An 11,944-nucleotide genomic window follows, 5' to 3' on the forward strand; every position below is an offset into this window, starting at 1 on the left:
GTCAATTTTGGAGGATGGACAGTTAAATATGGACAAGGTACATATAGATGACAATCCAATAGATATGTTTACAAAGGTAGTAACAAGGGAGGAGCTGAACTTCTCTTCAACTTCGGTTGGTCTTCTAGACTGAACATGAATAAAAGAACAACAGAGTCTAGGGTGATTTTGATACAGTGGGAGCCCCATGTGGTAGTAGTATAGCTATAGGATTAGTCTCCAAGTGGGAGATTTTTGTTTATTGTGGAGCTTGATTAGTCCTCAAGTGGTAGATTGTTAGTTTGTGGTGAATGATCAGGAAAGTACTGTGCATACTTCATAAATTCTTTGGAAAAAAAATTTGGGCCATGGATGGCATATGGCCGGCATGTTGTAACCCTAAAGTGACATAAAAATACTTATATAAAAGGGCTTAGGGTTAGGGATTGTTTCAGTGTGTAGTGATGCAAAATTGGTTCTTGCAGTGGTATTGAGCTATAAGGGATTATGGATTGTAATCAGGTTGTAATCACTAGATCATTATAATATCAGACTTTCTATTTGGTGGACGTAAATCAGGGATTGGGTGAACCATATTAAATCTTGGCACCTTGTGTTTTTTTCAATTTGATTTATTATTTTCTGTTATTGATTATATTTGCATGTAATTGTTATTTTCTGTCTATGATTTAATCCTAACACCACCAATATTAAGAACTCTCCACCCTCTTTTGCATGTAGCTCTCCATAATTGATCAAAACAAATAGGCAACAATAATGTCATGTTTTCATTTTTTTTTGTTTATAATCCATAATCCACAATCTAAAAGATCTCTTTGTATACATACATACATAGACACATAGACATGTATCTGTGTATGTATATATACATATATATATATATATATATACATATGTATATATTTGTACACACACACACACACACACACACACACACACACACATATATACATGCATACATACATATGTATACATAAAGATCACCAAACATAAGGATGTTTGCACTAGGACCTTGGGTTGGGTAAAGTTTTTCAAGAAGTTCTTCATTGTGTAGACAAATTGCCAACTGTGAGGTAGTTTCCATAAGGTGCTTGTGGAGAACAAAGTTTTTCTTATATATAATTGAGTATGGAGAAGAGAAATAACAGGATGACTTTTTTGATTGGATGGATTCTAAGGATTTCTAGACTTGAGAAAATTAGAGCAAGAAATCGAGAGGCATTGTGAGTTTCATTCTTTGATTTGTAGAAGTAAGTGAATGAATTAGAAGTAGAGTTGCGAAAGAGAAGAGTGTGTCACTAGAAAAGAGATGTTGACAATTCTTTGAGTGCAAAAAATAAAGAAGATCTAGTGGAATATCACACATGTGATACAAAAGAAGAGAAAGAGGATGAAGAGGAAAATATTTGTGAACCTAAAGTTAAAGAAGATGAAAAAGAAGAGGAAGAGCATCAAGATGACAAGATTTGTGAGACCAAAGTAGATCAAGATGATTTCAAGACTACAACAATGTAGGAATATGACAATGCCTTAGTTGGAGATCAAGCAAGTGAAGCAGTTACATACATTGTTGATGGCATGGAAGAAGAGATCAAAGATGAGTATGTGAAAGAGGTAAATTTCTATGAATTATGGGATGATAAATTTGAGATGAACTTGAAACATAATGATGTTGGTTTATATGATGATCTTGTTAGTGATGTTTGGTATGCAAAAGAAGATTTATATGGTGTTGTTGATTTTATTATAGATGTATTAGAACCTACAAGATTGGAGGAGAATGAGAGAAACTTGGACAAAGTTAGTTGCAAAGGAGTATTATCAGCATTAGATACTTGTTCCAGCTAAGTGTTGGAGAAGAAGAAAGAAGGAAATATACTAGCAATAGATACTTGTTCTAGCTAAGTGTCAGAGGGGAAGAAAAAAAAATGTTAGCAGTGGCTACTTCATTTTGTGAATCCATAATAACAATATTTTTCCTACCATGGGTGTTTGATGCAGGAGCATCTTGCATAAAAAATAAAAGAGGACATGTTGAAAGTATTAAAAAAAAGTTGGAAGAGAGAGAAAGTGATGAAAATTAGAGGAAAATAAAATATTAAAAAAATAAGTGAAAGAGAAATTTCTATTTTCAAGGTGCATAGGTGGGGTAAATAGAAAAATAAGAAAAATAGTTATCATTCCATTTCTCGAGGTGTATAGGTGGCATTTAAAAAGTTTATGGAAAATTCCTTAAATCATGCATTTAATATTTGTTGTGATCCAAAAAGGAAATGCAATTTTATAATTGGGCCACATGGTGGTCCTTAGCTGTATTTGGGTGGGAATTAAATATTTGTTGTAAGGTAGTTGCATTTACTTTTTATCCCACATTGGTTGTGTTTGTAATATCTTGGGTGGTAATGCCTATATAAGCAAGGCTTATAAGAATTTGTAATAAAGCTCTTCAAGTGTAAGCTCTCAAGATGTGATCTCTTCTTAATATAAGCTTTGGAGGTGAAGGATCTTAGTGTGTACAATCTTAGTTGGGAAGCTCTTCTTTGGGAGTTCTCTTATGTTGAAGCATTTGTAAACTTCTTTTGGAAGAAGTCATATCTATGGTATCATCTTGTTGATGTTGTAAGGATTTTCAAGTATAATAAAAAATATGCTTTATGAAGCATTATATCTTCTTTGTCTCCATATTGTTGTATTTTGGTTGTGAGTTGGTAAGGGTGATGTAGCCTTTTATCACATACATACATACATATATACATACCTACACACACACACACACACACACACACACACACACACACATATATACATATATATATACATATACATATATATATACATATATATATACATATACATATGTATATGTATATGTATATGTATATATATGTGTGTGTGTGTGTGTGTGTGTGTGTGTGTGTGTGTGTGTGTGTGTGTGTGTGTATATATGTTAACAACAATGCACTTTCTAAGAGTTCATAGTTATTCAACAAAACTAATATTTTACAAGCAAATGCACCTAAAAAACTATTAGCTTATAAGAAAGAACATGGTATTGAAACAGTACATAAACTACTTGACATGAGAGGTCTACAAGTGAGGGTGTTGATCAATCTTAAAAACTTGAATGCTGAAATTAAAGCAATCGATGATCAAACACCTATGCCAGAGTTACAACACAATGTGAAGTTGATTTTAGATATGGTAGAGGCAAATATTTAGAAGTTCAATAATCAAAATTTAAGGCACGCGAGAGAAACGGTGGTAATATACCAAAAGGAGGAGTGACTTTAGAAAGATATTGCATGACATAAACAACAACTAGACAACATAGAGGATATTATGGGAGCCATTGGATAGAATCCAAGAAAGTGTTGTAGTAAGTACTATGACAGTTGCAAGTATCTTTAAGAATTTACAATCCAAATATTAGGAAGACTAAAAGTTGTGTAATATGTCATGTATTGCATCTACATTTTCTTATAAGAGTGTTTCAAGTAAATTGGCACAATCTCCCTATGATTATCCCAAGTTTGCATTGCTTATAAGAGTGTTGTAGGTTGGGAACCACTTCAACATCCTTTGCATGGTTTAGAGGTAATGTCATTATGGTAGAGGCTTATGCAACAAAATGAGCCTCATGATTATGACATTTACATAGAAGTAGAAATTGCTTCTTCAACTTCTTACACTCAACTCTTCACTAATGTTATTTTTCCAACAGTTAAAATAGCTACTACAAATTCCTCGAAGCTAAGGGACCCTAAACCTATGCTACATTTTTTGGAGACATGGGATAAGTTACTATTAGCTTCAGTACTTCATAACATTCTAGATCATACAGTGATACTCAAATTAACAACAATAGTAGATACTTGGGATCCTCATAGGGAGAGTGTGCCAATACATGCATGGTTACATCTTTGGCTACCATTGTTGGGCCAATGTATGGAACCTTTATATCCAACCATTCATTATAAATTGGGGAATGTACTTCATCCCTGGCATGGAAGTGATCATTTGCATATGCAATTTTATTACCTTGGAAAACTATATTTGATCCTGGTAGCTGCGAATAAATGATTGTTCATTTTATTATCCGAATATGATGATAGTTCTATAGGAATTTGCAATCAACCCAACTAATCAACAACTAGACCCATTTATTTGCATTATAACTTTTTTCTTTCTAAAAATATCTTTTATGATATATTTTTATAAAATTTCTTGCGAACTTTGCCCATTTTTCCTGGTCTACATTATTTTTGTGTAAGATCTTGAGGTAAGTCACTTAGCATGGGTTGAGTGAGTTTTATTGTTTTATTATGTGGATTTTGGAATATATATGTAGCTAGATCAATTTTTCTATTGTGTTAAGATATAATAAGCACCTTAAAACAAATCTCTCTGTATATATAAAGAGATACATGTTTAAAAGGAAAAGAAAAGAACATTTACATAGCCCCTTGAAGAAAATTGCAAAGCAAGGGAACAGAGATCACAAGGTCATGACACAAAAACAAAATAGAAGAGTTAGGGCACAACAAGAAAATGCAGAGATCAAAAGGGAATGAAAATGAAATGCACCAAGCACAAGGGAATGACAATGTCCAGAGCTCTCCACCCTCTTTCATGTGCAACTCTCACAATCAAAATAAATGGGTAATAGTTTATGTCATGTTTTTTTTTTCTTGTTTATACTCACACGGGCATCTCAGATACGATGCCAATATTGGTATTGTGATAGTGTTGGGGAAAATTCACAAAAACATGAAAATCACCATAAATTACACCACCCTCACAAATTTTTGTTGCAATTTGACCCCAAATGTTGTAGTGAAAATACCCAAAATACTTGGTATGCCAATATGAAACTATACTCTACCTTGTAGTCTCACCGCTTCTCTAAAAAATAACTCTGCTACATGAACACTATCACTAGTCTTCTTGTACGGAATGAAATGTGTCATCTTTGAAAACTTGTCAACCACTACAAATATCAAATTGTACCCTTTTTATTTCCTTGGTAAGACAAGATCAAAATCCACACTGATGCAGGAGCATCCTACATTACACTACTATCCTACATATTTTCCTTCTTTCTTTTTGCTCCCGAGTTGTAATGTCTTGCATTGCCGAGTTTCATAGTTGGTGTTGAGTTCGTAGTGGTTGCCAATCTCACAATGTCGACATTATGGCCAAGTTTTTTTAGTCAAAATAGCTAGTTTCTACGAAGCTTATCTTACAAATTATAGTGTTAATTGAGTTCTACAGTTGCTACTAAGTTCTAGAATTAGTATTCAGTTTGCATTGAATAGTATCTATCAAGTTGTTGAATATCAATGCAAACTAAAGTTCATAGTGTTTATCAAGTTGAACAGTGCAAGCCAAGGTCTCTAGTGTTTACTAAGTTTGTAGCATCAGTATTGTGAATCAAGTGTTGACCGAGCCAAGAAGCATCAACCAAGTGATCCAATTTATATGCCAATTTTTAGAGTATTCACTAAGTCACCAGTGTTGACTAAGTTGTTGGAAGATTGTTGAAAGCATAAATTATGATGATATTCCCATGGGGGAGTATTGTAGAGATGTTACTATGATGACATGTTACATTCATGACTAAGTTTGTCATTGATGTCAACATAGTAGTTTTCTGTGGTATTTAATAGAAGAACAACAAAAAGATCAAGTTGGTATGGATGACTAGTTGAGTATTCTAACCATGTGAAGTTATGGGAGATACTTTTGAGTATCTAGTACATGTAGTTAACATCGAACAAAGAAATGATAAGTTTGAAAGAAGTTATGTAAGTTATCGAGATGTCTATTTTGAGATAGAGTTTACAGAGGCATGTTCTGGTAAACTTGTTATATCTCTTAGTAGAATTGTTATTTTGAGAATTGAGGTTGAGGATGTGTAGAAGACATGTTGATGATGACATGGGTAAGATTTCTCATCATGATATCACATGTACATAAATTTATTCAAGTTGCAAGGCAAAAGATTAATGGTATCACTAAGTGTAACATGTTCTTAATGTGGTCCTATAATGATTAATTGAGAAGGTCTAACAGCCAGCTTGGGGAATTATTTTATGGACTCAGTATAAAACAAAGACAATTTCCTTTAGCAAGTATGACATGTAATAGTAATTGTACGCAACAGAGAGAGTGGAATGTGAAGTTGAGCAGAGCAGTGAGAAAGTGAAGGAAACTTCATTACCAAAGTTTCTCTAAGTGATCTAAGGTTTGATATTTGGATACAAGGTCTGACATTGATTGGTTCGATTGATAGAACAAAGGAAAGAAGAAAATAATAGTAAGTTGCATGTTTGAGTAGTAAGCTCTTCTTGTAGTTGAATTTCATGTTTGGGTAGTGGGATCTTTGTGCATACATATACTACAACTCCTAATAGGGTTGGAATCTCCTAATAGGGATTCAAAGTCTTCTAACAGGGACTCATTGTACTAAATGGTGTAATAGACTCCTAATAGGGTCCATCCTCTAAAAAGAAACATTTATATTAGTACATTATCTTGTGGGCATCATTCTCATTAGGGATTTACCTCTGATCAAGGGTTTCCCTAGTTAACATATTTAGTGTAATTATCTATGTTCATCTTATTATGATTGATGCTTACTTTTGTTGAATGGTTAAGTTTGGTTAAAGAATATATATGTTTAAATTGTTGGATAATTGATTCCCCCCCCCCAATTATCTTGGTGGACTATAGTTTCTAACAATTGGTATTAGAGCGTCAGGTCCTTGAAGAAAAAGTTTAATAACTTTGGGAGATCCATGGAAAGCATGTTCAGGAAAAATGGTCCAAATTTTGATGGAACAAATTATGACAATTGCAAGGAAAAGAGGAAGACACATCTGTTGTGCATGGGTTTGGGATTTTGGATCTTGACTAAATCAGCAAAGACAATCATTGCTCAAAAGGACTTGGAAAATTGTGCCAAAGATGAAAGAGATCTTTTTATGTGCGACATGAGAGTTGGAGAAGCGCTATTAAATACACTTCCTAAAATTGAATACAATTGGGTAAAATAACTTACTACTTCATATTTGATTTGGAAAGCTTTTTGGAAACTAGTTTTGAAGGTGATGTACAATCTAAGAAGTTGAGGTTACAATGTTGGATTTGTGTATTTCAAGATGCTAAGATGATGGAAGATGAATGTATAAGAACATATATAGGTAGAATATCAAAAATTAATGTAGGTATTAGATCTCAAGGAGGAACCAAAGAAAAGGATGAGGTTATATGGAAGATATTGAAGACTTTAACACCATCATTTAAGTCAAAAGTTCAAATGATAGAGTTGTTGATATCTTCTACCAAATATTTTACAAAGGAGACATTTCTTGGAAGACTTGAAGTAGTTGAGAATGATCTTAGATAGTCTAGAGAATTAACCATAACTAAAATAACTTTTAGTGCCTTGAATATTTGATAGAGTTTATCAAGGAGCACAAGTGCTAGAGGAGATTTTTCTAGCAGCACCAATTTTGATGAGGACAAAAAGATTGAAGAAGGAGTAGCCCTTATGGTAAGAAAAGAAAAAGATGGTAAGAAAACCTTTAAATATTAGACTTGTAATGAATATGGTCATTATGCATCTAAGTGCCCTAAAAAAGAGAGAAAATATAAAGGAAATTACAAACCTAGAAGAGATAGAGAGTGTTTTTATGCAAATAAAGAAAATGATTCTAATGAATAAGTAGTAAGTGCTAGTGATGATGAGATAAGATTTGTGGCAATTAAAGAAGAAAGTCCAGAGAAATTATCATAGTTGAAAAGAAATCTGTTCACATCATATAACTGGTGATATGAACAAGTTTGTTGACTTCAAAAGTTAGGATGAAGGCATTGTTAGAGTTGGAAACATTGCAACATGCCAAGTTAAAGATATTGGATCTATAACTCTTGATTGTAAAACTAACACTAAGGATGTATATTTGTTGATGGTTTGAATCACAATCTTTTGAGTGTTGGACAACTAGTGGGCAAAGGTTATCAGTTGCAGTTCACAGATAAGACATGCATGATCAAAGACAAAGATGGAAAGGTAATTAGAATAGGAACTATATCTCTAGGTAATGTATTTTAGTTGAATCCTACTAAAATGACATGTTTGGTTGCAAAGGTAGATGACAATTGGTTATGGCATTAGAGATTTTGTCATTTAAACTTTGACAGTATTATGAAGACTAGTAGTATGTTTGCAGTTAGAGATTTTCCTAAGATTTTAAAACCTACTAACACAATTTGCAAGGAGTTTGTTTTAGCAAAGCACAACAAAACTTATTTTCCGTACAAGAAGTTTACTAATACAAAAAAATTGGAGATTGTACATAGAGATCTTAGTGTTCCTATGAAGACTAAAGGATTCTATGGTGAAAGGTATTTTATGATTCTAGTTGATGACTTTTCTAGAATGATGTGGGTTGCATTTCTTAAAGAGAAATCTAAGGCATTTGATAAATTTAAGATATTCAAGAATAGAGTTGAGAATGAATCTAGTATGAAGATTAAATGTTTAAGATTAGATAGAGGAGGAGAATTTACTTCAAATGTGTTTAACATGTTTTGTGAAGAAAACGGAATCAAAAGATAGCTATCAACTCTGAGAACCCCTAAATAGAATGGCAATGTAGAGAGAAGGAATAGGTCAATAATAGAAGTAGCAAGAGCTATGTTAGTTGAGAATGATGTATCCAAGATGTTTTTGAGAGAAGATATGAATAAAGTAGTCTACACTATGAACAGAGTGCAAGTGAGAAAAGATACATAAAAGACCCCTTATGAATTGTGGTTTGGTCACTCACCTATAGTTAAGTATTTTAGAATTTTTGGTAGTAAGTGTTATATCAAAAGAGATGATGATATTGCCAAATTTGATTCTAGAAGTGATAAAAGTATGTTTCTTAGTTATTCATTAAAAAGAAAGGCTTATAGATGCTATAATCTGAGAACTAAGACTATTATGGAAAGTGCAAATGTGAGAATTGATGAGAAATTTAGGATACAAGAGAGAATAGTTGAATACAATGTAAATGATGATGTTGTTACTAAGACAAGGAATGATGAAGTATTTCTCGAGACTAAAAATTATTTGTAGAATGAAGGAGAGCTAAGGTGGAAACAAAGCTCAAAACCTTCAGTAGAGCCAAGAGTTGAGGTAGAAACTCCTACTTTAGGAAAGAATATGATAAAGAATAACCCATCTGAGAAAATCATCGGAAGTAAGGATAATGGTGTGATGACAAGAAGTAGAGTCAATGAAGAACTGTGTTTGATGTCTCAAGTTGAACTTAAGAATGCAGATGAAGCATGTAGAGATAATTATTGGAAACAAGCTACGAAAGAGGAATTGGATCAGATAGTAAAGAATGAGACATGGGAATTGGTCCCCAAACCAATAGACAAGAATGTGATAGGAATTAAATGGGTATTTAGGAACAAGATGAATGAATAAGGAGAAGTTGCAAGAAACAAGGCAAGATTGGTATGTAAAGGTTACTTGTAGCAAGAAGGAATAGACTATGATGATAACTATGCTCCAGTGGCTAGAATAGAAGTAGTAAGGTTATTCCTAGCCTATGTCGCACAAAAGAAATTCAAAGTATATTAGATGGATGTCAAGTTAGCAATTCTAAATAGAGAACTAGAAGAAGAGGTATACATTGAATAGCCTGAGGGTTGTCCTTTGAAAAATGACAAGGACATAGTATGTAGACTAAGGAAAGCATTATATGGCTTCAAGCAAGCATTGAGAACCTAGTATGTGAGGTTGGACAAGCATTTGACAAAGCATGGATTTAGTGAAGGTATGGTAGATAGTAATTTATATTGGAAAGAAATTGATGATAGTTTGATGATTTTGGAAATATTTGTTAATGATATAACATTTGGAGGAAATGATGAGGAAAGTGAGAAGTTTACAGAAGAAATGAAGACAAAATTTGAGATGAATATGATAGGAGAAATGAAATATTTTCTAGGATTGTAGATTGTACAGAATAAAGAAGGACTCTTTATTTCTCAGACTAAGTACTTGAAGGATTTACTAAAAAGGTTTGGATTGGAAACATTTAAACTTGTTGGAACACCTATGGTAACTAGACACAAGTTGTCCAAAAAGGATGAAACACCTACTATTGAGTAGAAGAAGTACACATCTGTGATTGGAGGTTTGCAATATCTAACTCACACAAGGCCAAATATAGCAAATGTAGTTAGAATTGTTGCAAGATTTCAAGTTGATCCTAGAGAAGCACATTATGTAGCAGTCAAAAGGATATTTAGATATCTAAAAGGAACACTAGAGTTTGGATTGAGGTATGAAAGATCTAATGAATTTACTCTAAGTGCTTATATTGATACTGATTGGGTAGGCAATATGGATGATAGAAAAAGCACTAGCGGTGAAGCCTACTTTCTTGGAGGAAGATTGGTTTCTTGGCTAAGAAAGAATAAATATTGTACATCACAAAGTACAAAAAAATAGAATATGTAGCAGCAACAAACAATTACAATCAAGTTGTTTGGATGAAGCAAATGCTGAAGGATATAATGATAGAAATTAGTGAGCCTGTTGTCATACATTGTGACAACACAAGCACAGTAAATATGTCTAAGAATCTAGTGTTGCATTAAAAGATTAAGCACATTTCTTTTAAGTATCACATGTTGAGAGAGAAAGTTGTAGAAAAGGAAATTAGATTAGAGTATGTAAGTACTAAAGTGAAGATTGCAGACATATTCACTAAGCCTCTTCCCAAATAGACTTTTGAGTATTTGTGAGGTATGCTAGGGGTTATGCTACTCCCTACATCAAAAAAGAAGATGCAAGGATGCATCAGTCCAATGTAATAGAGCACCATTGTTTGTATAGATATAATGTTGATGCTTCCTATATGGGGGAGTATCTATGATGGACAATGCCATCTAGGATTCTTGTTGGATGTGGAGATAGTGTCTTTGGACACTTGAGCTAGTAATAATTAGTTGTTGTAGAGTTTGATGCAGAGATGTTGGTTGTTAAAACCTTTGACATTGATATCAACAAGGGAGAAGTTTGGCATGAAAAACATCATGAGGAGAAACAACATGTTTGAGAGAAGATCATGAGGAAGATGTACAATATGGAATAATAGTTTGATGGAAAGTACATTGAGGTATATCAATGGGGGAGAATGATTGCTGGAGAGGATTTGAAAAGAAAGATGAACAATCTTTTGTTGGTATTCTTGGAACTAGATGTTTTTCATCTATGTTGCCATCAATGCCAAAGGGGGAGATTGTTGGAAGATTGTTGAAATAATGAACGTTGATGATATTCCTATGGGGGAGTATTGTAGAGATGTTACTATGATGATATGTTACATTCATGACTGAGTTTGTCATTGATGTCAACATAGCAATTTTCTATGGTGTTTGACAGAAGAATAATAGAAAGATCAAGTTGGTAGGAATGACTCATTGAGTATTCTAAGTATCAAATATTATGGGAGATACTTATGAGTATCTAGTATATTTAGTTAACATTGCATGAAGAAATGATAAGTTTGGAAGAAGTTACGTAAGTTTTGGAGATGTATATTTTGAGATAGAGTTTATAGAGGTATGTTCTAGTAAACTTTTTATATCTCTTAGCAAAATTGTTCTTCTAAGAATTGAGGTTGATGATGTGTAGAAGACATGTTGATGATAAAGTGGGTAAGATCACTTGTCATGATATCATGTGTACGAAAAGTTATTCAAGTTGCAAGATCGAAGATTAATGTTATATCTAAGTGTAACATGTTCTTAATGTGGTCCTATAATGATTAATTGAGAAGATCTAATAGCCAACTCAGGGAATTATTTTATGGACTCAATATAAAGGAAGGACATTTTCTTTTATCAAGCATGGCATGGAGAATTAATTGTAAGT

This window comes from Cupressus sempervirens, chromosome 9 (assembly GCF_028749045.1).
Source record: "Cupressus sempervirens isolate cs-2001-9-10 chromosome 9, ASM2874904v1, whole genome shotgun sequence".
In the NCBI taxonomy this organism is placed as follows: domain Eukaryota; kingdom Viridiplantae; phylum Streptophyta; class Pinopsida; order Cupressales; family Cupressaceae; genus Cupressus; species Cupressus sempervirens.